The sequence below is a fragment of the Ranitomeya imitator genome, chromosome 7 (genome assembly GCF_032444005.1).
Source record: "Ranitomeya imitator isolate aRanImi1 chromosome 7, aRanImi1.pri, whole genome shotgun sequence".
Lineage (NCBI taxonomy): Eukaryota > Metazoa > Chordata > Amphibia > Anura > Dendrobatidae > Ranitomeya > Ranitomeya imitator.
The window spans coordinates 183,728,083-183,755,949 of NC_091288.1; the positions used below are offsets into that span (position 1 = coordinate 183,728,083).

Consider the following 27,867-nt stretch of genomic DNA (forward strand, 5'->3'; position numbering starts at 1 on the left):
AGCCGGCAATTGAATTACCGGCTTTAAAGCGATCTAGCGCTGTATGAAGTAATAATATATATACATATATGTGTCTACTGACATATATACAGTATATATATATATATATATACAGTATATATGTTTTTTGTTTTTTTACACATGGATCCCTTGTATAGCCGTATGTTGGTTTTGCAAGCCTGCGAGAAAAACACGCAGTACGGATGCCATACGGATTACATACGGAGGATGCCATGCGCAAAAAACGCTGATACACCCTGCCTACGGAGGAGCTACGGACCACTATTTTGGGGACTTTTCAGCATATTACGGCCGTAGTATACGGACCGTATTGTCTTACGCTGACTGTGACTCCAGCCTTAGGCTATGTGCACACATTGCGGATTCTCTGCGGATCCGTAGCATTTAATGCAGTGCAGAAACGCTGCAGATCCGCAATTGATTTACAGTACAATGTAAATCAATGAGAAAAAAAAAATGCTGTGCACACTTTGCGGAAAATCCGCCTGTGAAATGCTGCGGTTTAAAAGAAGTAGCATGTCACTTCTTTTTTTGTGAATCTGCAGTGTTTTTGTACCCATTCCATTATAGAAAACTGCAGGGGTAAAAACCGCAGCAAATCCGCAAAAAAAAACGCATCAAAAACGCACAAAAAACGCTGCAGAACTGCACAAAAAAATGCGACAAATCCGCAGGTGCGTTTTCTGCCAGGAGAGGCAGAATCCGCACCTGAAATTCCTAAGCCTAATCCACAAAGTGTGCACATAGCCTTAGAGGACATGAAGATGCCATCATCCGATCGCACGTGCTATTATATACAGTGATGCCACAGCATCCCTGCATATAGAAGAAATTATGGTCTCCTTTAAAGCTCGGCTACAGGAAGAAGACCCCTGGCTGTCATTAAAACCCATCGGCGACCCACGATCACATCATGGGCACCAATGGGTGAGAGAATGATACGCACGCATGCTGGCATGTGTTATATGCTGCAGTCAGAGATTGACACTGGCATTTAACGCGCGCCATACATGTAAGGCAGATGTCGTAAAGGTGTTAATCACCTGAGGACCCCCTTCACCACGGTGTCACCCAATATCCTGTGGGCCCCCTCCCCCACTGTTTCACCTCTATTTTCCTGTGGCCCCCTCCCCCACTATTTCACCTCTAATTTCCTATGGGCCTGCTCAGAGAGTGAAAGGGGAGCCACAGTAAGGCTATGTGCACACGATGCGGATTTTGCTGCGGATCCGCAGCGTTTCCGCAGCTGCGGGTCAGATCTAAACATACAAAAAAGAATATAAGCAACTAGGGAAAAAGACTCAATTGTGTAACATATAATCCCTTAAAAACATCAATTTATTAATATATATCTAAAAAAACCAATTCCCAGTGAAGGACAACAAAAAATAAATAACAGGATCCAAATGTGCACCTACCCTGTCAAACAGCCCTGCACTCAGCTACTATCCCTACCTACCAGTGGAGGTTGGCACCCTAATAGAACGATTTGGCGCCCCCACTCAATGCCGGCTGACCCAGACTCACCCTGATAAATGTCTAGCGAGCTACAGGTGGGAAAACAATAAGCTATTAAAAGAAATGAAGGAAGGGCTGAAGAGATAAACTAAGGTGCACAAAAGACACAAATAGTAAATAAATAGCCCCAGTATTACTATAGCATCCAGTAACAAAAGCTACTAATGTGTGCTGCATACAAGCATAGATCCTATCACACAGGAGCTGTACTAATAGTGGGCTGGCTAAGAAGACTGAAATACATAAATCCAGCCAACACTAAAGAGGTTACACGCTACAAAAAATAATCCTGATAACTGGGGTAGGAAAAATAACCTAACAATAGCCTGATTCAGTGTATGTCAGCAGACTGTTACCAACAGACCCTATTAGACCAGCCTGAGATAGTATGTGCCAATAGTGCCATGGTAGATGACAGATAGTATAACATAGCAATCATATGTAGCTGACATGAAAAACACTACCATTGTCAAATAGAAAAGTCCATTCATTGTTTAGGCACCAGACTGAAAACAGATCATTATGTTAACAATTAACAGCCTCAGCATATTGGTATACTCAGATATATAATACAGCTAGAGAAGGACATAGGCCAGATCAACTTAGCTGCCAGTTAGTCGCCCCGACGCGTTTCCCCGCAAAACGGTTCCTCAGGAGGCAGAGATATCAGGAGGCATATAGGATGGATGCAGGCGCCATGATGCTTGGGCAGCTGCGGGTCAGCAGGAGTTTCCCATGCGTTTACAGTACCATGTAAACCTATGGGAAACAGAAAACGCTGTGCACATGCTGTGGAAAAAAACGCGCAGAAACGCAGCGGTTTACATTCCGCAGCATGTCACTTCTTTCTGCGTTTTCTGCAGCGGTTTTACAACTGCCCTTATGGAAAACCGCAGTTGTAAAACCGCAGTGGAAAACGCAGAAAAACCGCTGTAAATCCGCAGCGGTTTTCCACTGCGGATTTATCAAATCCGCTGCAGAAAAATCCGCAGTGGACCCTAGTACGCGTGCACATAAACTAAAATAGAGATGGTTAACACAATGGGGGAAGGGGCCCACAAGAAAATTAGAATATCACTGTGGGCCCCCTCCCCTGTGTCACCTTTAGGATGCATGGGGCCCCCTCCCCTGACTGCCTTAGTGGCCAGAGATCTACTCAGGGTGCCGGCATCATATAGTTATGTACTTACAGTCACAGTGACTGCAGCCATCAGACTCCCTCTGCTCCACTGCTGCTTGGGTAGGACTGCTGACCAATCACAGCACAGCTCCTTGCCTGAGCTGTGCCGTGAGCTCACACAAAGAAAACTAACGCTGATTGGCTGAATTGCAGCCAATCAGCGTTAACACTGCTGTCCAGGGCTTTGCTGAAGAGGAGCAGAGGGAAAGAGCACACAGGAAACTGGTGACTGACTGCGGGTCAGCTGCTATGTGCTGTCTGCTCTCAGCCTCACAGTCAGCTGTTCCTCTGACTGCTGGCTGAAGTGGGAGTCGGCACTCTGCACACACAGCTCTCCTGGCAGAGGAATGGCAGTGGCAGCAGGTGATGTGAAGGAGCTGCTCCTGCACTTCCCATCACCTGTGCAGTCTGCCAGCCGCTGCGGTGCCGGCTATACAATAACGTGTGCACTGCTGGGTGCACGCTATGAGCATGATGTAGGGCAGGCACAAATGAGGGAGGCAGGGGCTGGGGGTGGGGCCCACCGGAGGATTCTCCGGTGTCCCAGTGCCCCAGTCCGACCCTGCCCTGATCCCTGTCCATGTGTGGCACCCCTTGTTGTATGCATGGCTCGGCATCCTCCCCCTTGTGTGCATGACTCCTGTTGTGAATTCTGTGGCAGAGTTCTCTCCTGTGGTCACAAGTGGTACTTCGGCTGATTCTCTCTGGGATCTTCCGTTTGTGGAGGAAAGTGGTACTGCAGCTTCTGAGTTTCCTCCCTCAGGTGATCTGGTGAGCTCGTTAGCTTCTTCTCTACTTAACTCCACCTGATGCTTTGATCTATGCTTCCTGTCAATGTTTCAGTGTTGAACTGGTTTTTTCCCTGGATCATTCCTGTGGCCTGCTGCTCTGCAAAGCTAAGTTTTGCTTATGTTATTTTGTTGCTATTTTTCAGTCCAGCTTGCTTTATTGGTTTTTCTCGCCTGCTGGAAGCTCTGAGACGCAGAGGGACGACCTCCGTACCGTTAGTCGGTGCGGAGGGTCTTTTTGTCCCCTCTGCGTGGTTATTTATAGGTTTTTGTGCTGACCGCAAAGTTATCTTCCCTATCCTCGTTCTATTCAGCTAGTCGGGCCTCACTTTGCTAAATCTGTTTCATCTCTATGTTTGTGTTTTCATCTTACTCACAGTCATTATATGTGGGGGGGCTGCCTTTTCCTTTGGGGAATTTCTCTGAGGCAAGGTAGGCTTGTTTTTCTATCTTCAGGAATAGCTAGTTTCTCAGGCTGTGACGAGGCGCCTAGGTTCTGGTCAGGAGCGCTCCACGGCTACCTTTAGTGTGGTTTGATAGGATCAGGGATTGCGGTCTGCAGAGTTCCCACGTCTCAGAGCTCGTTCTAATATTTTGGGTTATTGTCAGATCACTGTATGTGCTCTGACCTCCATGTCCATTGTGGTTCTGAATTGCCTCGCATAACAGTACAGGAAGCCAAAAGTGCTAATGATTCTCAATAGAGGGAAAAAAGAAGTTCTGAGACCATTTTTTTTTCTTTGCACTGTGTTTTGTCTTTTTTTTCCCCTAGACATTTGGGTGGTTCAGGACACAGGTGTAGCAATGGACATTAAAGGTCTGTCTTCTTGTGTGGATCAGCTCACGGCAAGAGTACAAAATATTCAGGATTTTGTGGTTCAGAATTCTTTGTTAGAACCGAGAATTCCTATTCCAGATTTGTTTTTTGGAGATAGAACTAAATTTCTGAGTTTCAAAAATAATTGTAAACTATTTCTGGCTTTGAAACCTCGCTCTTCTGGTTACCCAATTCAACAGGTTAGGATCGTCATTTCTTTTTTGTGCGGCGACCCTCAGGACTGGGCATTTTCTCTTGCGTCAGGAGATCCTTCATTGAGTAATATCGATGCGTTTTTCCTGGCGCTTGGGTTGCTGTACGATGAGCCTAATTCAGTGGATCAGGCAGAAAAAAATTTGCTGGCTCTTTGTCAGGCTCAGGATGAGATAGAGGTATATTGTCAGAAATTTAGAAAGTGGTCAGTGCTCACTCAATGGAATGAATCTGCGCTGGCAGTAATATTCAGAAAGGGTCTCTCTGAAGCCCTTAAGGATGTCATGGTGGGATTTCCTATGCCTGCTGGTTTGAATAAGTCTATGTCTTTGGCCATTCAGATCGGTCGACGCTTGCGTGAGCGTAAATCTGTGCACCATTTGGCGGTATTACCTGAGCTTAAACCTGAGCCTATGCAGTGTGATAGGACTTTGACCAGAGTTGAACGGCAGGAGCATAGACGTCTGAATGGTCTGTGTTTCTACTGTGGTGATTCCACTCATGCTATCTCTGATTGTCCTAAGCGCACTAAGCGGTTCGCTAGGTCTGCCACCATTGGTACTGTACAGTCAAAATTTCTTCTGTCCGTTACCTTGATCTGCTCTTTGTCATCGTATTCTGTCATGGCATTTGTGGATTCAGGCGCTGCCCTGAATTTGATGGACTTGGAATATGCTAAGCGTTGTGGGTTTTTCTTGGAGCCCTTGCAGTGTCCTATTCCATTGAGAGGAATTGATGCTACGCCTTTGGCCAAGAATAAGCCTCAATATTGGACCCAGCTGACCATGTGCATGGCTCCTGCACATCAGGAGGTTATTCGCTTTCTGGTGTTGCATAATTTGCATGATGTAGTCGTGTTGGGGTTGCCATGGCTACAAGCCCATAATCCAGTATTAGTTTGGAAATCCATGTCGGTGTCCAGCTGGGGTTGTCAGGGGGTACATGGTGATGTTCCATTTCTGTCAATTTCGTCATCCACCCCTTCTGAGGTCCCAGAGTTCTTGTCTGATTACCGGGATGTATTTGATGAGCCCAAGTCCAATACCCTACCTCCGCATAGGGATTGTGATTGTGCTATCAATTTGATTCCTGGTAGTAAATTCCCAAAAGGTCGATTGTTTAATTTGTCCGTGCCTGAGCACACCGCTATGCGCAGTTATGTGAAGGAATCCCTGGAGAAGGGGCATATTCGCCCATCATCGTCGCCATTAGGAGCAGGGTTCTTTTTTGTAGCCAAGAAGGATGGTTCGTTGAGACCTTGTATAGATTACCGCCTTCTTAATAAGACCACTGTTAAATTTCAGTACCCCTTACCATTGTTATCTGATCTGTTTGCTCGGATTAAGGGGGCTAGTTGGTTCACAAAGATAGATCTTCGTGGTGCGTATAATCTGGTGCGAATTAAGCTAGGCGATGAATGGAAAACTGCATTTAATACGCCCGAGGGTCATTTTGAGTATCTCGTGATGCCGTTCGGACTTGCCAATGCTCCATCAGTGTTTCAGTCCTTTATGCATGACATCTTCCGAGAATACCTGGATAAATTCCTGATTGTGTACCTGGATGACATTTTGATCTTCTCGGATGATTGGGAGTCTCATGTGAAGCAGGTCAGAACGGTTTTTCAGGTCCTGCATGCTAACTCTTTGTTTGTGAAGGGATCAAAGTGTCTCTTCGGTGTGCAGAAAGTTTCATTTTTGGGGTTCATCTTTTCCCCTTCTACTATCGAGATGGATCCTGTTAAGGTCCAAGCCATCCACGATTGGACTCAGCCGACATCTCTGAAAAGTCTGCAAAAGTTCCTGGGCTTTGCTAATTTTTATCGTCGCTTCATCTGCAATTTTTCTAGTAATGCTAAACCATTGACCGATTTGACCAAGAAGGGTGCTGATGTGGTCAATTGCTCTTCTGCTGCTGTGGTAGCTTTTCAAGAGTTGAAGCGTCGTTTTTCTTCTGCCCCTGTGTTGTGTCAACCAGATGTTTCTCTTCCGTTCCAGGTTGAGGTTGATGCTTCTCAGATTGGAGCAGGGGCTGTTTTGTCACAGAGAGGTTCTGGTTGCTCAGTGATGAAACCATGCGCTTTCTTTTCCAGGAAGTTTTCGCCTGCTGAGCGAAATTATGATGTGGGCAACCGAGAGTTGCTGGCCATGAAGTGGGCATTCGAGGAGTGGCGTCATTGGCTTGAGGGAGCTAAGCATCGCGTGGTGGTATTGACTGATCATAAGAACTTGACTTATCTCGAGTTTGCCAAGCGCTTGAATCCTAGACAAGCTCGTTGGTCGTTGTTTTTTGCCCGTTTTGACTTTGTGGTTTCGTACCTTCCGGGCTCTAAAAATGTGAAGGCGGATGCTCTGTCTAGGAGATTTGTACCCGACTCTCCGGGTTTGTCTGAGCCGGCGGGTATCCTCAAGGAAGGAGTAATTGTGTCTGCCATCTCCCCTGATTTGCGGCGGGTGCTGCAAAAATTTCAAGCTAATAAACCTGATCGTTGCCCAGCGGAGAAACTGTTTGTCCCTGATAGGTGGACGAATAGAGTTATCTCTGAACTTCATTGTTCGGTGTTGGCTGGTCATCCTGGAATCTTTGGTACCAGAGAGTTAGTGGCTAGATCCTTTTGGTGGCCCTCTCTGTCGCGGGATGTGCGTACTTTTGTGCAGTCCTGTGGGATTTGTGCTCGGGCTAAGCCCTGCTGTTCTCGTGCCAGTGGGTTGCTTTTGCCCTTGCCAGTCCCGAAGAGGCCTTGGACACATATCTCTATGGATTTTATTTCTGACCTTCCCGTTTCTCAAAAGATGTCAGTCATTTGGGTTGTCTGTGATCGCTTTTCTAAGATGGTCCATCTGGTACCCTTGTCTAAATTGCCTTCCTCCTCTGATTTGGTGCCTTTGTTCTTCCAGCATGTGGTTCGTTTGCATGGCATTCCAGAGAATATTGTTTCTGACAGAGGTTCCCAGTTTGTTTCGAGGTTTTGGCGAGCCTTTTGTGGTAGGATGGGCATTGACTTGTCATTTTCCTCGGCTTTCCATCCTCAGACTAATGGCCAGACCGAGCGAACCAATCAGACCTTGGAAACATATCTGAGGTTTTTTGTTTCTGCTGATCAGGATGACTGGGTGTCCTTTTTGCCTTTGGCTGAGTTCGCCCTTAATAATCGGGCCAGCTCGGCTACCTTGGTTTCACCGTTTTTCTGCAATTCTGGGTTCCATCCTCGTTTCTCTTCTGGACAGGTTGAGTCTTCGGACTGTCCTGGTGTGGATACTGTGGTGGACAGGTTGCAGCAGATTTGGACTCAGGTGGTGGACAATTTGACCTTGTCCCAGGAGAAGGCTCAACTTTTCGCTAATCGCAGACGCCGTGTGGGTCCCCGACTTCGTGTTGGGGATCTGGTTTGGTTGTCTTCTCGTCATATTCCTATGAAGGTTTCCTCTCCTAAGTTTAAACCTCGTTTTATTGGTCCGTATAGGATTTCTGAGGTTCTTAATCCTGTGTCTTTTCGTCTGACCCTTCCAGATTCTTTTTCCATACATAACGTATTCCATAGGTCATTGTTGCGGAGATACGTGGCACCTATGGTTCCATCTGTTGAGCCTCCTGCCCCGGTTTTGGTGGAGGGGGAATTGGAGTATATTGTGGAGAAGATTTTGGATTCTCGTGTTTCAAGACGGAAACTCCAGTATCTGGTTAACCCTGCTGTTCTGTTGGTCAAAAATGACCGACTTTGAACTTCAATATTCTTTAAAATATTCAAGATGCGGCTCTGAAACCCGTGGCCGACCGACCCATCCTCATTTAAGTCAATCAACCACAAGTTTCAGAACCGCATCTTGAACACCCCAAAAAATACCAAAGTTCAAAATAGGTCTCCCCAGACCGAACAGAACAGCAGGGTTAAATGGAAGGGTTATGCTCAGGAAGATAATTCCTGGGTTTTTGCCTCTGATGTCCATGCTCCCGATCTTGTTCGTGCCTTTCATGTGGCTCGTCCTGGTCGGCCTGGGGGCTCTGGTGAGGGTTCGGTGACCCCTCCTCAAGGGGGGGGTACTGTTGTGAATTCTGTGGCAGAGTTCTCTCCTGTGGTCACAAGTGGTACTTCGGCTGATTCTCTCTGGGATCTTCCGTTTGTGGAGGAAAGTGGTACTGCAGCTTCTGAGTTTCCTCCCTCAGGTGATCTGGTGAGCTCGTTAGCTTCTTCTCTACTTAACTCCACCTGATGCTTTGATCTATGCTTCCTGTCAATGTTTCAGTGTTGAACTGGTTTTTTCCCTGGATCATTCCTGTGGCCTGCTGCTCTGCAAAGCTAAGTTTTGCTTATGTTATTTTGTTGCTATTTTTCAGTCCAGCTTGCTTTATTGGTTTTTCTCGCCTACTGGAAGCTCTGAGACGCAGAGTGACGACCTCCGTACCGTTAGTCGGTGCGGAGGGTCTTTTTGTCCCCTCTGCATGGTTATTTATAGGTTTTTGTGCTGACCGCAAAGTTATCTTCCCTATCCTCGTTCTATTCAGCTAGTCGGGCCTCACTTTGCTAAATCTGTTTCATCTCTATGTTTGTGTTTTCATCTTACTCACAGTCATTATATGTGGGGGGCTGCCTTTTTCTTTGGGGAATTTCTCTGAGGCAAGGTAGGCTTGTTTTTCTATCTTCAGGAATAGCTAGTTTCTCAGGCTGTGATGAGGCGCCTAGGTTCTGGTCAGGAGCGCTCCACGGCTACCTTTAGTGTGGTTTGATAGGATCAGGGATTGCGGTCTGCAGAGTTCCCACGTCTCAGAGCTCGTTCTATTATTTTGGGTTATTGTCAGATCACTGTATGTGCTCTGACCTCCATGTCCATTGTGGTTCTGAATTGCCTCGCATAACAGACTCCCCTGTACTCCCACATGTATGCGTGGCTCCCCTGTACTCCCCCGTGTATGCATGGCTTCCCCGTACTCCCCCGTGTATGCATGGCTTCCCCGTACTCCCCCGTGTATGCATGACTCCCTCGTACTCCCCAATGTATGAATGGCTCCCCTGTACACCACCGTGTATGCATGGCTCCCCCGTGTATGCATGACTCCCTCGTACTCCCCAATGTATGAATGGCTCCCCTGTACACCACCGTGTATGCATGGCTCCCCCGTACTCCCCCGTGTATGCATGACTCCCCGTACACCCCAATGTATGAATGGCTCCCCTGTACTCCCACATGTATGCATGGCTCCCCTGTACTCCCCCGTGTATGCATGGCTCCCCTGTACTCCCCCGTGTATGCATGGCTCCCTTGTACTCCCTCGTGTACGCATGGCTCCCCTGTACTCCCCCGTGTACGCATGGCTCCCCTGTACTCCCCCGTGTATGCATGGCTCCCCTGTACTCCCTCGTGTATGCATGGCTCCCCCGTGTATGCATGGTATTGCTTGGCTCAGCTCGGCTCCCCTGTCCTCCACCGTCATAATCACCCCTTCCTAGTGTTGTCCCTGCACTTCCCTGCTTTTCCATTGTCCTGTGGCCGTTAGATTCTTCCTGTGCAGGGTGGTCACATGGTACCGCTCATTAAGGTAATAAATATGCGCTCCACGCCTATGAGAGTGGAGACGCGCACATATTCATTACCTTAATGAGCAGTACCACATGACCGCTCTGCGCAGGAAGAAGCTGCTGATGCCCAGATAACGGAGATGCAGGGATGGAGATCCAGTGATGGAGGGTGAGAATTGATGTCTGTCTCGTGTATAAGCCGAGGGGGGGCATTTTCAGCACACAAAAAATGCGCTGAAAATCTCAGCTTATACATGAGTATAAACTGTATCTATTTTGGCCAAAATATTAACCAATATCTCATTTAATGTATTTATCATATGCATACATTTTTTGCACTTTTTATCATATAATTTTTTTTGCAGGATGTGGCCAGGCCTCTTTTTGTTGGCTTGGTTTTGTTTACACCTCTACCCTCCCTTATCCTCCCCTCTTTTGAAGTCCATTCTGTCCGCATCTACTCTCCCTCCAACCTCCAAGTGGCCGTCATATACCGACCTCCGGGCCTGGCCACTGCCTTTATTGACCAATTCTCCACCTGGCTCCTTCACTTTCTCTCTGCTGACATTCCCACCATCATCATGGGTGACTTCAACATCCCCATTGATACTCTTCAGTCAACAGCCTCCAAACTTCTGTCCCTTACATCATCCTTTGGAGTTACTCAGTGGTCCTCCGCAGCCACCCACACAGACGGACATACATTAGACCTGGTATTCACCCGTCTCTACTCTCTATCTAACTTCACCACCTCCCCTCTACCTCTATCCGACCACCATCTGCTCACCTTCTCATCCCTGTCCTCCTCACCGGTCATCCATGTCCAGCAAAATGCGCACCCCCACAGAAACCTTGTACACCTAGACACCCACACACTCTCTGACTCTATCCTACCACTGGCATCCATATCCTCACTCCACGACACAGACAGTGCCACTGCTTTCTACAATGCCACTCTTGCATCAGCTATTGACACAGTTGCCCCTCTTGTCCATGGCAGAGTGCGACGTATCAGTAGACAACCCTGGCACAATAACACCACTAAAAAGCTCCGGCAAGTGTCAAGGGTTGCGGAGCGGCGTTGGAAGATAACACACTTGCAAGACGACTTCACTGCATTCAAACAGGCAACTCTCGCTTTTAAATCTGCTCTCACCTCTGCTAAACAGGCCTACTTCACAACCCTTGTATCTTCCCTATCCTACAACCCCAAACAGTTATTCAAAACCTTTAACTCACTCCTCCGCCCCCCCCCATTGCCCCCTCCAACCTCCCTCATCTCTGCTGAGGACTTTGCCACGCACTTTAAAAATAAGAGCGACCAGACAAGGCAAGTCTTCATTATTCAACCACCACAACCCCTTTGTATACCAGACCAATGCCCAAACCCCATAACCTCCCTATCCAACATCACTGAAGGGGGACTTAATTGTCTCCTCTCCAAATCGCACCTCACCACCTGTGCGCTCGACCCCATCCCATTCCCCCTCCTCCCCAACCTTACCACCACACTTATCCCATCCCTAACCCACCTCTTCAACCTATCACTATCTTCTGGCACCTTCCCTTCTGCTTTCAAACATGCCACAATCATGCCTATCCTTAAAAAGCCAACCCTCGATCCAACTGCTATGTCCAGCTATCGCCCAATATCACTGCTCCCATTCGCTTCCAAACTCCTGGAGCAGCACGTCCACGCTGAACTTTCCTCCCACCTTTCATCTAACTTGCTCTTTGGCAATTTACACTCTGGTTTCCGCCCCCATCACTCAATTGAGACAGCCCTGACCAAAATCACTAATGACCTAATGGCCAAAGGACCTGTCCTCTGCTTTCGACAGAGTTGACCACTGCCTCCTACTACAGATCCTCTCCTCCTTTGGCATCAAAGACCTCGCCCTATCCTGGATCTCCTCGTACCTTTCCAAACACATTCAGCGTCTCCCACTCCCTCACTACCTCCTCATCCCACCCTCTATGTTGGAGTCCCCCAAGGCTCTGTTCTAGGACCCCTACTCTTCTCAATCTATACACTTGGCTTGGGGCACCTCATAAAGTCCCATGGATTCCAGTACCACCTCTATACTGATGACACTCAGATCTACTTCTCTGGCCCAGAAGTCACCGCTCTGCTGTCCAGAATCCCAGAGTGCCTATCAGCCATATCCTCCTTCTTCTCCTCTCGCTTCCTCAAACTCAATGTGGACAAATCTGAACTCATCATCTTTCCTCCATCCCATAGATCTTCCTTACATGACCTATCTATCGCAATCAATGACATCATGCTTTCCCCCGTACTGGAAGTCCGCTGCCTCGGAGTAACCTTCGACTCTGCCCTGTCCTTCAAACCGCACATCCAAGCTCTCTCCACCTCCTGTTGCCTTCAGCTCAAAAATATCTCCAGAATCCGTCTTTTCCTCAACCGTCAATCTACTAAAATGCTTGTGCATGCCCTCATCATCTCCCGCCTTGACTACTGCAACATCCTTTTCTGCGGCCTCCCTGCTAACACCCTTGCACCTCTCCAGTCCATCCTTAACTCTGCTGCCCGACTAATTCATCTCTCTCCTCGATACTCCTCCGCTTCCCCCCTCTGCAAATCTCTTCACTGGCTCACATTCCCTCAGCATATCCAGTTCAAATTACTAATACTGTCCTACAATGCCATCCATAACCTGTCTCCTCCATATATCTCTGAACTAATCTGATATCTTCCCTCACGTAATCTCCGGTCCTCCCAAGACCTCCTTCTCTCCTCCACACTTATTCGCTCCTCATCCAGTCGCCTCCAATACTTCATTAACATAGTAACATAGTAACATAGTAACATAGTTAGTAAGGCCGAAAAAAGACATTTGTCCATCCAGTTCAGCCTATATTCCATCATAATAAATCCCCAGATCTACGTCCTTCTACAGAACCTAATTGTATGATACAATATTGTTCTGCTCCAGGAAGACATCCAGGCCTCTCTTGAACCCCTCGACTGAGTTCGCCATCACCACCTCCTCAGGCAAGCAATTCCAGATTCTCACTGCCCTAACAGTAAAGAATCCTCTTCTATGTTGGTGGAAAAACCTTCTCTCCTCCAGACGCAAAGAATGCCCCCTTGTGCCCGTCACCTTCCTTGGTATAAACAGATCCTCAGCGAGATATTTGTATTGTCCCCTTATATACTTATACATGGTTATTAGATCGCCCCTCAGTCGTCTTTTTTCTAGACTAAATAATCCTAATTTCGCTAATCTATCTGGGTATTGTAGTTCTCCCATCCCCTTTATTAATTTTGTTGCCCTCCTTTGTACTCTCTCTAGTTCCATTATATCCTTCCTGAGCACCGGTGCCCAAAACTGGACACAGTACTCCATGTGCGGTCTAACTAGGGATTTGTACAGAGGCAGTATAATGCATTGTTAGTTTGTGTACGGTAAGTGATATCTGTAACTTGTATGTAACCCCTTCTCATGTACAGCACCATGGAATCAATGGTGCTATATAAATAAAAAATAATAATAATCTTATAGTATGTGTTTTTTTTAGTTTTTTTCTGTTAGCTGTATTTTTAATATCATGTTCTAAGCCACAATATCTAATCCGAGCATGTGTGATACCATCTGCTGAATTTATATGATATATTTTAACCCCTTCCCAACATATCAGTTAACTGGCTTTGATGCAGGCTCAGTACCTGAGCCTGCATTTTTTACCACCATATGATGGCTATGTTATTCAGTCATCATCTGCCTAAAACAGCAGCAGGTAGAGAGGAGATCTGTACACCGCTGATAACATTGTGAATGCCACTATCATTCTCTGACAGCGGCAATTATAGTGTGTAGCCCAGGGGTGCCCTTGTTCAAACCAACTATCTCCCCAATCTCCTTACGCAAATACGGGGTGTTAACGGCTTACCATGATAGCCGGAACTGTGACAATGCTCCATTAGATACTTAGCCCATGTGCAGCATTTATAGTAGACCCTGATATTTTCTATACACAATAATACTGTAGTACAAGCAATTGTCTGATGGATCATTCCTGAGGGGACTACAAAAATAAATCTAAAAAATGTTTTTAAAAATAAATAAAAGTTTGAATCACTTTTCTTTTCTACCATTAAAAGTAGAAAAATAAAAAAATACACGTGGTAATTTCACATTTGTAAAAGTCCAATCAATCAAATTCTAAAATTGATTAATCTGATCTATAAATGCCATGCAACAAAAAAATATCAAAATGCCAGAACTTTGATTTTCCGTCTGCTGCAACATAAAAATGCAATATGCAAAATGGTATTAATAAAAAAGTCAGCTCAGGGTCCGTACATGGAGAATATATATATATATATATATAGATATATATATATATATATATATATATCTATATATATATATATATATATATCATAAATATATATATATATATATATATATATATAACATAAATATATATACACTGTAATAATAAAAAAATGTAGTATATAAGCAAAGAAAAAGCAGGCCGAAAAGTGTACATGTGCACATATGTGGTCTGTCTCCATAAGGATGTCTCTAGAAGGATACAGCAGAAATATGCCAGAAAAATAACCCCCTGCTATAGATGCTTCATTGTTATTATCACTATGCTTCATTATTGCTATCAATCTGACAATCGATCTGCTTCATCCTCGGTATGTCTACTGACTGCAATATCATCACCATCACCCATCTTTCCTGATCACGCTCATCATGTATCTGTCTGCTATTCCTGGTATGTCCACTGGCTGCAATATCATCACCATCACATCATCACATCTTTCCTGATCGTATTCACCCTGTATCTGTAGTCCAGTCAAAATACGAAAAAAAAATACTTTACCCTGAATAAATTCCAAGAAAGCGTTTTATAGTTTTTTTTGGTAGTATTACATGTAGGGAAAAACATACTAAAAGTTTACCAAGATAGGGCTACCACAAAGGGTCCAAATGTGACATCAAAGAATATGGCCGCCAAAGCTGTAAAATGTTAAATGCGACTCGCCTTGCAGTGTCTATCAAATTGTCCATCTCTTGTCCACCAAAATAAACGGATTATCAGCTCACTCTCGTACCAGTAAACCATGGCTGAATTACCAACAGATGGTTGGAATAGCAAGGGAGCTTATCGAGGCCGATCGTACAGGATCCTGGCTGATGCACCTTCATGCTGTAGCCGAATGTTTGCCCATTCTTGCAGCTGCTGGGCATGGGAACTATGTGAAGGCCACCTACCTTTACCTCCAGTCTATGATCACTCTGGAAGATGATATGCCACCAGTCTTCCATAGATTTATGAATGGCTTGCATGTTGTAAGGCGGATTGATCAGTACTGGGCAGGCCTGGGTGGCGACCTAGTCATCGAGCAAGCTCTGTTGTACTCCCTAAAAACTGCAGGAGGACTCACCAGAGGAAGTGGAATGTCCGAACATCAGAGGGCCTTGTGGACTCGGTCTGTGCCAGTGTCCTCTTCCTACAGTGATACAATGCAGGGTTTCACTCGCCAGAGCTTTGTCACCAGTGAACAACACAAGGAGGCAAGAATGTCAAGGACGAGAAGAGATTGTGAAGACCTGGAGAAAATTGTAGATAAACTCAAGACCTTTTCACCTTTCTCTGATGAAGTGTCTCTTCGCAACATTATCACCGGTGTCAATGCAAATAAGGATGTGAATGTTCATAACCTGTTCACCATTGGCAGAGAAATAGTGACAACAATGGAGGGTCAATCACTGTTTTCAGTTAAGTACAAGCGGTCAATGAAAGCCAAGACCCTGGCATCCAGTGAGGCTATTGACGTTGATAAGGACAAAACAATAGACCCCGCTCTTTTGTTCCAAAGGTTTCTTGTGGTGTCTCAAACTGCTGATCTTTCCCTTGATGAGGTGATGGCCTATGAACTTTCACCATACCCACCATCCCTCTTTGAGGCAAAACATCTCTTACGCAAACCAAACAAAGCACAACTGATGGCTGGTATAAAAGAACAGAGTTCACATGACGCAGTACTCAAGGATGTACCCAAAGTGGAACATTATGTTCTTGACGGAGGTTCTCTTCTCCATCGACTGAAGTGGTCAGAAGGAAAGACATATTGTTCAATCGCTGAAAACTATGCATCTTTCACACTAATGCAATATGGTAAGGCTACGATAGTATTTGATGGTTACATTGGAGGACCAAAGACTAAGGACATTACCCATCAGCGACAGCGCAAAAAACAAACAAGTAACAAAGTGAACATTGCTGAAGGAACGAAATTTGTCGGGAAAAAGGAAGACTTCCTTTCGAAAGTGGAGAACAAACAGTCTCGTATCAATCTCATTTCACAGCGCATGAATGACAGAGGTTGCCACATAATACTCATCACTACTACAATATTATCATCATCTGCACCATCTAATCGAGCTGTTCTCCTCTTCCCACAGGTATGCACTGACTTTACCCAGCTCTCCCTGGCTCCAGAATATCTCTGTATACTGCATTGATTTTCCATGGTATGCACTGACTTTACCCAGCTCTCCCTGGCTCCAGAATATCTCTGTATACTGCATTGATTTTCCATGGTATGCACTGACTTTACCCAGCTCTCCCTGGCTCCAGAATATCTCTGTATACTGCATTGATTTTCCATGGTATGCACTGACTTTACCCAGCTCTCCCTGGCTCCAGAATATCTCTGTATACTGCATTGATTTTCCATGGTATGCACTGACTTTACCCAGCTCTCCCTGGCTTCTGAATGTCTCTGTATATTGCACTGGCTTTTCTATGCTTCCCCTGGATCTGAGTGTCTTGGTGCAGCACATACAATCCTTTTAGTATGCTTTCTCACCTATGAGCTTGTTTCCACGACCTGTTTTCATGTCTCTCATTGTGTGATCCTGGCATCTCTTTGAGTGGTCAGTCTTACCCCTCCCTCACTTTATGACCTTTGCTTAACTCTCTACATCTGGTCTCCCATACCCAGCCACCCCCTCATTCACACCTGATTGCCCTTAACTGGGGATATATTCACATGCAGGAGTCTGCTATAGACTCAGTCTGCTGCAAATCATCTTTTAACTTCCATCTTTTAAATTACATCTTTTTAATTATGATTCTGAATTAGACTGAATTGGACTGGAATTGACTGGAAGGTAACAGAACACCGACCACTATAATGTTTTGGTTTCTATTCTCTTTCACCCCCATACTACTTTCCTTCTTACAATCTCCTGCAATCACTCCACCTAGTAAGGAACTAGTCATTTCTTCCTCCATACTCCCCAGCCATCTCACCTTCCCCTCAGAACTGTTCCTCCACATACAATCCTTTTTCTCCAGACACACACGGCCACATCGTGTCCTATCCTGCTCCCACCTTCTAATGATCTGTCTGTTACTCCTCATTGCTGGTGACATATCCCCAAATCCCGGCCCTCCCCAATTCATCCCCACACTCGTTTCTAACCCCCTGCCACGATCCTCCGCACGTTTTCCCAACCACGACAACCTCATACCCATTCATCCAGCCCCCACTCCCCCGCTCCCCCTACTTGGAGCACTATGGAACGCACGCTCCATCTGCAACAAACTGCCATTTATCCATGACCTCTTCATCACCAACAAACTCTCCTTCCTCGGCCTCACTGAAACCTGGCTCACCCCCTCTGACTCGGCCTCTCCAGCTGCGCTCTCCTATGGCGGATTCCACCTCTCTCACACCCCTCGCCCCAGCAACAAACGCGGTGGAGGAGTTGGCTTGCTCCTGTCCGACACCTGCTCCTTTACTCCAATCCCGCTACCACCCTCCGCTACTCTTCCCTCGTTTGAGGTGCACTCTGTCCGCATCTATACCCCCTCCAACCTCCAGCTGGCTGTCATCTACCGCCCCCCAGAACTAGCCATCTCCACCTTTCTCGACCACTTCACCACCTGGCTACTTCATTTCCTCTCTGTTGACATCCCCACTATCATCATGGGTGATTTCAATGTCCCCATTGACACTTTCACCTCAGCTACCTCTAAACTTTTATCACTGACTGCCTCCTTTGGCCTCACTCAATGGTCCTCTGAGGCCACTCACAAAGATGGCCACACGCTGGACCTCATCTTCACCCGCCTCTGCTCCCTTACTAACCTCACTAACACACCCCTCCCCCTGTCTGACCACAACCTACTGACATTCTCGTCCCTCTCCTCTCCTAGTGTGCAACCCCCACTCCACAAACTCACTCACCCTCGCCGAAATCTCAAACATCTCAACTTACAATCACTCTCTGAGTCCCTTCTCCCTCTCACAGACATAGCTTCCCTTCATGACACAGATGCTGCTGCCACTTTTTATAACACCACAATAACAACAACACTCGATTCGGCCGCCCCACTCATGCATAGTAAAACTCGTACAATTAACAGGCAGCCCTGGCTGACCAGCCTGACCAAAGAATTGAGACGGGCTTCCAGGATTGCTGAGCGGAGATGGAAGCGATCCCACTCTGCCGACCACTTCACTGCATACAAGCAGTCCCTCGCCAGCTTCAAGTCTGCGCTCACTGCCGCAAAACAAACTTACTTCTCATCCCTCATATCCTCCCTGTCCCACAACCCTAAACAGCTTTTCAACACTTTCAATTCTCTACTCCGTCCCCCCGCACCTCCTCCTTCCCCCCTCATTTCTGCTGATGACTTCGCCTCTTTCTTTAAACAGAAGATCGATACGATCAGAGAAAGCTTTGGCCCACAGCGCCCACTGCCCCTCTTAGCTGCTCAACCCTGCTCCTCCAAAACCAGCTTCTCCACCATGACAGAAGATCAGCTCTCCACCCTCCTGTCAAGATCACACCTCACCACCTGCACGCTTGACCCGCTCCCATCCCACCTCATCCCTAACCTTTCCACGGTCTTCATCCCAACCCTAACGCACCTCTTCAACCTCTCACTCACAACAGGTGTCTTTCCCTCATCCTTCAAGCATGCCAAGATCACACCCATCCTCAAAAAGCCCTCCCTCGACCCATCCTCTGTGTCTAGCTATCGCCCGATATCTCTTCTCCCTTATGCCTCCAAATTGCTGGAGCAACACGTCCATCTTGAACTGTCCTCCCACTTCTCCTCCTGCTCCCTCTTTGATCGGTTACAATCAGGCTTCCGTTCCCATCACTCAACTGAAACTGCCCTAACTAAAGTCACCAATGACCTACTAACTGCCAGGAGCAAGCGACACTACTCTGTCCTCCTTCTCCTGGACTTGTCTTCTGCCTTTGACACTGTAGACCACTCCCTTTTGCTACAAATCCTCTCATCCCTTGGCATCACAGACTTGGCCCTTTCCTGGATCTCGTCATATCTGACAGACCGAACATTCAGTGTCTCCCTCCCCCACACCACCTCCTCACTTCGCCCCTTGTCAGTCGGTGTTCCTCAAGGCTCTGTTCTAGGACCCCTACTCTTCTCCATCTACACTTTCGGCCTGGGACAGCTCATAGAATCCCACGGTATGCAGTACCATCTCTACGCTGACGACACGCAGATCTACCTCTCCGGACCTGACCTCTCCTCCTTGCTTACCAAAATCCCGCACTGTCTGTCTGCCATTTCAGCCTTCTTTTCTGCTCGCTTTCTACAACTGAACATGGACAAAACAGAATTCATCATCTTTCCCCCATCTCACTCTACCCCTCCACCAGACCTATCCATCAATGTCAATGGCTGCTCACTATCCCCAGTCCCACACGCCCGGTGCCTCGGGGTGATCCTCGACTCTGCCCTCTCTTTCAAGCCACATATCCAAGCCCTTGCCTCCTCCTGTCGTCTCAAACTCAAAAATATTTCCCGGATCCGTGCTTTCCTTGACCGCAACACTGCAAAAACGCTAGTGCATGCCCTTATCATCTCCCGCCTCGACTACTGCAACCTCCTACTCTCTGGACTCCCCTCTAGCACTCTGGCACCACTCCAATCCATCCTACACTCTGCTGCCCGACTAATTCACCTGTCCCCCCGCTATTCCCCAGCCTCTCCCCTGTGTCAAGCCCTTCACTGGCTTCCTATCGCCCAGAGACTCCAGTTCAAAACCCTCACACTGACATACAAAGCCATCCACAACCTGTCTCCTCCATACATCTGTGACATGGTCTCCCGGTACCTACCTACACGCGACCTCCGGTCCTCCCAAGACCTCCTTCTCTACTCCCCTCTCATCTCTTCTTCCCATAACCGCATCCAAGACTTCTCCCGTGCTTCCCCCATACTCTGGAACTCTCTACCCCAACACATCAGACTTGCGCCTACCATAGAAACCTTCAAAAAGAACCTGAAGACTCATCTCTTCCGACAAGCCTACAGCCTGCAGTGATCCTCAACCTACTGAACAGCCGCACAGCCAGCTCTTCCCTCTCCTAGTGTATCCTCACCCACCCCCTGCAGACTGTGAGCCCTCGCGGGCAGGGTCCTCCCTCCTTATGTACTCGTGTGCCTTGTTATCTGCTCATGTTTAATGTATTTGTCTATATTTGCCCCGTATTCACATGTAAAGCGCCATGGAATAAATGGCGCTATAAAAATGTATAATAATAATAATAATAATACAATCAGAGGGGGATGCAGATGTGGAGATTGCTAAGGCAGCAGTGTCAATGTCATCCAACAAAAGTACTAGTCTCATTGGCGAAGATACAGATCTTTTGGTGTTGTTACTTCATCACGCGTCAACCAGCGATGGCAGCAAGCTTTATTTCTACTCAGATAAAGGGAGTCCTGCCACAGTATACGACATTAAGGCTATGAAGAAGTTCCTGGGAAACCATGCCTGCTGCAGTCTTCTGTTCTTTAATGCATTCACGGGTTGCGATACCACTTCCGCGGTTTTGAAGGGAGACTCGGTCTTAAATAGCTGTGCTAAAATCTTTTCCACACCTAACAAAAACAGAGCTGAGATTGAAGACGCTGGGTGTAAAGCGATGGTGGCATTGTTTGGGGGCAAACCTGGAGACAATCTGTCTGCAATCAGGTATTCTACTCTCTGCAAAAAAGTTGGTTCAGCCAAAATCTTTGTTACACCTGAACGACTGCCACCGACCTCCTCTGTAACGAAGTATCATGCCCTTTGGAGTTACCTCCAAGTCATGCTTTGGATGGACAATGGTGAGGAAATGGACACTACTGAATGGGGATGGGAATTGCAGAACAACAGTCTAGTTCCAGTGATGATAGATACTTCACCCGCACCAGAAACACTTCTGAAAATAATTCACTGCAATTGTTCTCGTGGTTGTAGTACACTTCGGTGCACTTGCAAAAGACACAGACTTACCTGTTCACAGGTATGCGGACCATGTGAAGAAGGGCATTGTGACAATGAGTGAGGAAGCAGTGTCTGATGATGAAAATAGTGACTATTGACCTGACACGCTTATTCAGTGATGAAGTAGGTCTTAAAATGCACTGTGTATTCTATAATTTGTAGAAATGTACATGTATGTCATGACGTCATGGATGACGTCATGACCTCGCCTGTCCATGTACAGTACATAGTAACGAAAAAGAAAATCCAGCTCACCATAGTAACAGTTCAACTCGGAGCACGGAAACGCTGTGTCAAGGCGTGGGGAATCCAAAAAACCAAAAAAAAAAAAAAATATCCAGCTCAACGAGACAGTGAAAAGTAAAAACTTGGTACTTTATTCACTTCATGTAGAAGCAGAGGATAAAAACATCAGCACAATAAGGATAAGAACACTATCTATCTACGCGTTTCAGGTGGCAAAGCACCCTTAATCATGATATCACGATTAAGGGTGCTTTGCCACCTGAAACGCGTAGATAGATAGTGTTCTTATCCTTATTGTGCTGATGTTTTTATCCTCTGCTTCTACATGAAGTGAATAAAGTACCAAGTTTTTACTTTTCACTGTCTCGTTGAGTTGGATATTTTTTTTTTTTTTTGCTTCATGTACAGTACAGACCAAAAGTTTGGACACACCTTCTCATTTAAAGATTTTTCTGTATTTTCATGAATATGAAATTTGTACATTCACACTGAAGACATCAAAACTATGAATTAACACATGTGGAATTATAAACTTAACAAAAAAGTGTGAAACAACTGAAATTATGTCTTATATTCTAGGTTCTTCAAAGTAGCCACCTTTTGCTTTGATGACTGCTTTACACACTCTTGGCATTATCTTGATGAGCTTCAAGAGGTAGTCACCGGGAATGGTTTTCACTTCACAGGTGTGCCCTGTCAGTTTTATTAAGTGGGATTTCTTGCCTTATAAATGGGGTTGGGACCATCAGTTGTGTTGTGCAGAAGTCTGGTGGATACACAGCTGATATTCCTACTGAATAGACTGTTAGAATTTGTTTTATGGCAAGAAAAAAGCAGCAAAGTAAACAAAAATGAGTAGCCATCATTACTTTAAGAAATGAAGGTCAGTCAGTCCGAAAAATTGGGAAAACTTTGAAAGTGTCACCAAGTGCAATGGCAAAAACCATCAAGCGCTGCAATGAAACTGGCTCACATGAGGACCGACCCAGGAAAGGAAGACCAAGAGTCACCTCTGCTTCTGAGGATAAGTTTATCCGAGTCACCAGCCTCAGAAATCGCAGGTTAACAGCAGCTCAGATTAGAGAACAGGTCAATGCCACACAGAGTTCTAGCAGCAGACACATCTCTACAACAACTGTTAAGAGGAGACTTTGTGCAGCAGGCCTTCATGGTAAAATAGCTGCTAGGAAACCACTGCTAAGAACAGGCAACAAGCAGAAGAGACTTGTTTGGGCTAAAGATCAGAAGGAATGGACATTAGACCAGTGGAAATCTGTGCTTTGATCTGATGAGTCCAAATTTGAGATCTTTGGTTCCAACCACCGTGTCTTTCTGCGACGCAGAAGGGGTGAACGGATGGACTCTACATGCCTGGTTCCCACCGTGAAGCATGGAGGAGGAGGTGTGATGGTGTGGGGGTGCTTTGCTTGTGACACTGTTGGGGATTTATTCAAAATTGAAGGCATACTGAACCAGCATGGCTGCCAAAGCATCTTGCAGCAGCATTCTATTCCATCCAGTTTGTGTTTAGTTGGACCATCATTTATTTTTCAACAGGACCATGACCCCAAACACACCTCCAGGCTGTGTAAGGGCTATTTGACCAAGAAGGAGAGTGATGGGGTGCTACACTAGATGACCTGGCAAGATTATGGTTTGGGGCAAGCTGGACCGCACAGAGTGACGGCAAAAATGCTAACAAGTGCTAAGCATCTCTGGGAACTCCTTCAAGATTGTTGGAAGAACATTCCCGGTGACTACATCTTGAAGCTCATCAAGAGAATGCCAAGAGTGTGCAAAGCAGTCATCAAAGCAAAAGGTGGCTACTTTGAAGAACCTAAAATATAAGTCATATTTTCAGTTGTTTCACACTTTTTTGTTAAGTATATAATTCCACATTTGTTAATTCATAGTTTTGATGCCTTCAGTGTGAATGTACAATTTTCATAGTCATGAAAATACAGAAAAATCTTTAAATGAGAAGGTGTGTCCAAACTTTTGGTCTGTACTGTAGCTAGTATAAAACTTTGTATAAAAATTGTTATATGAAAATATATAGTATACAAAATGCAAACTTTTCTGTAACCTAAAGCTACAGCTTTGAAATATGGAAATATTCGTTATTTTTAGTGTGATGGCTGTCATCGTCTTATGACATCATAGTTAGGACCTTTGTGGTGATCAATATTTGGTAAACTTTTAATATGTTGTTCCCCACATATAATAGTAATAAAAAAAATCATAAAACGCTTTCTTGGAATTTGTTCCGGGTCAAACCTTATTTTGACTGGACTACTGTCTACTTTTCCTGGTATGTCCACTGGCTGAAATGTCATCACTAATCTTTCCTGATCGCACACACCCTGTATCTTTCTGCTATTCCTGTTATGTCCACTGGCTGCAATATCACTACCGTCACCCATCTTTCCTGATCGCACTCACCCTGTATCTGTCTGCTATTACTGTTTTTTTTCTCTATTTTCTTCCTGCATGTTTTCCCACATTAATTCTTCGATGATAATACACAGTTGGCTTTATTTTTCCATTTGGATCTATTTCCTTTTGCATTTTATCTTCTGACTTCTAATTAATCCCCTCCTGTGTCTGATCAGCCTCACTTCTGCCCCTCCCTCCTGATCACAACAGGCCTACAGGTCCTTCTCAAAAAATTAGCATATAGTGTTAAATTTCATTATTTACCATAATGTAATGATTACAATTAAACTGTCATATATTATAGATTCATTATCCACCAACTGAAATTTGTCAGGTCTTTTATTGTTTTAATACTGATGATTTTGGCATACAACTCCTGATAACCCAAAAAACCTGTCTCAATAAATTAGCATATTTCACCCATCCAATCAAATAAAAGTGTTTTTTAATAACAAACAAAAAAACCATCAAATAATAATGTTCAGTTATGCACTCAATACTTGGTCGGGAATCCTTTGGCAGAAATGACTGCTTCAATGCGGCGTGGCATGGAGGCAATCAGCCTGTGACACTGCTGAGATGTTATGGAGGCCCAGGATGCTTCAATAGCGGCCTTAAGCTCATCCAGAGTGTTGGGTCTTGCGTCTCTCAACTTTCTCTTCACAATATCCCACAGATTCTCTATGGGGTTCTGGTCAGGAGAGTTGGCAGGCCAATTGAGCACAGTAATACCATGGTCAGTAAACCATTTACCAGTGGTTTTGGCACTGTGAGCAGGTGCCAGGTCGTGCTGAAAAATGAAATCTTCATCTCCATAAAGCATTTCAGCCGATGGAAGCATGAAGTGCTCCAAAATCTCCTGATAGTTAGCTGCATTGACCCTGCCCTTGATGAAACACAGTGGACCAACACCAGCAGCTGACATGGCACCCCACACCATCACTGACTGTGGGTACTTGACACTGGACTTCAGGCATTTTGGCATTTCCTTCTCCCCAGTCTTCCTCCAGACTCTGGCACCTTGATTTCCGAATGACATGCAAAATTTGCTTTCATCAGAAAAAAGTACTTGGGACCACTTAGCAACAGTCCAGTGCTGCTTCTCTGTAGCCCAGGTCAGGCGCCTCTGCCGCTGTTTATGGTTCAAAAGTGGCTTTACCTGGGGAATGCGGCACCTGTAGCCCATTTCCTGCACACGCCTGTGCACGGTGGCTCTGGATGTTTCCACACCAGACTCAGTCCACTGCTTCCTCAGGTTCCCCAAGGTCTGGAATCGGTCCTTCTCCACAATCTTCCTCAGGGTCCGGTCTCCTCTTCTCGTTGTACAGCGTTTTCTGCCACATTGTTTCCTCCAACAGACTTACCATTGAGGTGCCTTGATACAGCACTCTGGGAACAGCCTATTTGTTGAGAAATTTCTTTCTGGGTCTTACCCTCTTGGTTGAGGGTGTCAATGATGGCCTTCTTGACATCTGTCAGGTCGCTAGTCTTACCCATGATGGGGGTTTTGAGTAATGAACCAGGCAGGGAGTTTATAAAAGCCTCAGGTATCTTTTGCATGTGTTTAGAGTTAATTAGTTGATTCAGAAGATTAGGGTAATAGGTCGTTTAGAGAACCTTTTCTTGATATGCTAATTTATTGAGACAGGTTTTTTGGGTTATCAGGAGTTGTATGCCAAAATCATCAGTATTAAAACAATAAAAGACCTGACAAATTTCAGTTGGTGGATAATGAATCTATAATATATGAAAGTTTAATTGTAATCATTACATTATGGTAAATAATGAAATTTAACACTATATGCTAATTTTTTGAGAAGGACCTGTATTTCATGTGCACTTTTCTTGTTATAAATTCAGAGTCACAGGTCTGTTTTGACTGTGGCGTGTCTCCATAAGGATGTCTCTAAAAGGATACAGCAGAAATGAGCCAGAAGTGAACATAAGGTATGACTAACAACGGATATTAAATATACTTAATTTCTTTCTAATTCCTCCACTCCTACTCTCATCATGCAGACATATGCTTTAACAGTTTTGGCTCCATTACTCCTCACTCCCCTTTGCTATCCCCAAACCCCAGCACCCTCTAACTAAGTAATAATCTCTCCTTCCCTCATGCCTCCCCACCTTATCTCCTCCACTTACCTGCTCCTCAACCTCAGATCTCTCCTAATAAAACACAAAACTAGCCGTCCACTCTCCTTCTCCCACCTGCTCTGTCTCTCTTCCTCTCCTCACTGCTAGTGACATATCTCCCAATCCTGTACCCCCACATCTCATACTTCCTATTATTACCCCCTTTTATCACTCCCAGCTCAATATAAACACCCAAAATCTTGCCCACCTCAAATCAGTGCCCTTGACGCTCATCACCCTGTTCCCACTCTCTGGATCACTCTGGAATGCCGGCTCCATGTGCAATAAACTCCATGTGATTCACAACCTCTTTACTTCTTGTAATCTTTCCTTCATTGGCCTCACCGAAACATGGCTGACACCCTCTGACACAGCCTCCCCTGCTGCGCTATGTTACAGCGGCCTCCACTTCACCCACACACCTCGCCCAGGCAACAGACATGGTGGATGAGTGAGCCTTCTCTTTTCTTCCAACTGTACCTTTAACCCAATCCCACCTCTACCCTCCGTTATCCTCCCCTCTTTTGAAGTCCACTCTGTCTGCATCTACTCTCCCTCCAACCTCCAAGTGGCCCTCATATACTGACCTCTGGGCCCGACCACTGCCTTTATTGACCAGTTCACCTGGCTTCTTCACTTTCTCTCTTCTGACATTACCACCGTCATCATGGGTGACTTCAACATCACCATTGACACCCACCAGTCTGCAGCCTCCAAACGCCTGTCCCTTACTTCATCTTTTGGACTTACACAGTGGTCATCCTCAACAACCCACTCAGACGGACACACTTTAGACCTGCATGTAGAAAAGCCACGGAGACACCATCACGTGTTTCTCAACGCAGTGATCCACAACACTGCCCCCATCCCTTATGGGAAATATGCAAATGCATGTAGAAAAGCTGCAGAGACACCATCATGTGTTTCTCAACGCAAGCAATAAATAGCCAGGTCTTTCACCGGGAAGGAACAACCACGGGAAAGGCAGCATCCAAAAGGAAAACCACCTATGCCAAAACATGGTATCCATCCACAGACAGCTGTTTCCGGGAATTTGCCCCTCATCAGTGTGGAGTAGGAAATTGGCTATTAGGATGAATCAACTCGGGGAGATCAAAACATCCAACACCGCGGAGACACCATTATGTGTTTTTCAATTCAGTGATCCAGAACACTGCCCCCATCCCTTATGGGAAATATGCAAATGCATGTAGAAAAGCCGCGGAGACACCATCACGTGTTTCTCAATGCAAGCAATAAATAGCCAGGTCTTTCACCGTGAAGGAACAACCACGGGAAGGGCAGCATCCAGAAGGAAAACCACCTATGCCAAAACATGGTATCCATCCACAGACAGCTGTTTCGGATCACTGGATCATTACGTTGAGAAACACGTGATGGACTGTCTCCGTGGTGTTGGATGTTTTGATCTCCCCGAGGTCATTCATCCTTATGTTTATAGTCCTTTTACTAGGCACTGCTCCTAATAGCCAGTTTCCTACTCCACTCTGATGAGGGGAAAATACCCCGAAACAGCTGTCTGTGGATGGATACCATGTTTTGGCATAGGTGGTTTTCCTTTTGGATGCTGCCCTTCCCGTAGTTGTTCCTTCCCGGTGAAAGACCTGGCTATTTATTGCTTGCGTTGAGAAACACGTTATGGTGTCTCCGCGGTGTTGGATGTTTTGATCT

General features: G+C 45.8%; 1 long non-coding RNA gene across 1 annotated transcript in view; it reads left to right on the forward strand.

The window, feature by feature from the left end:
- LOC138645828 (uncharacterized) overlaps nucleotides 1-16,619 on the forward strand; it is a 28,926-nt gene extending 12,307 nt beyond the window's left edge. The window contains exon 3 of the long non-coding RNA XR_011314768.1: nucleotides 16,496-16,619. This is a non-coding gene — a long non-coding RNA (uncharacterized lncRNA). The remainder of the gene's footprint in view (nucleotides 1-16,495) is intronic.
- The last annotated feature ends 11,248 nt before the right edge of the window (nucleotides 16,620-27,867 follow it).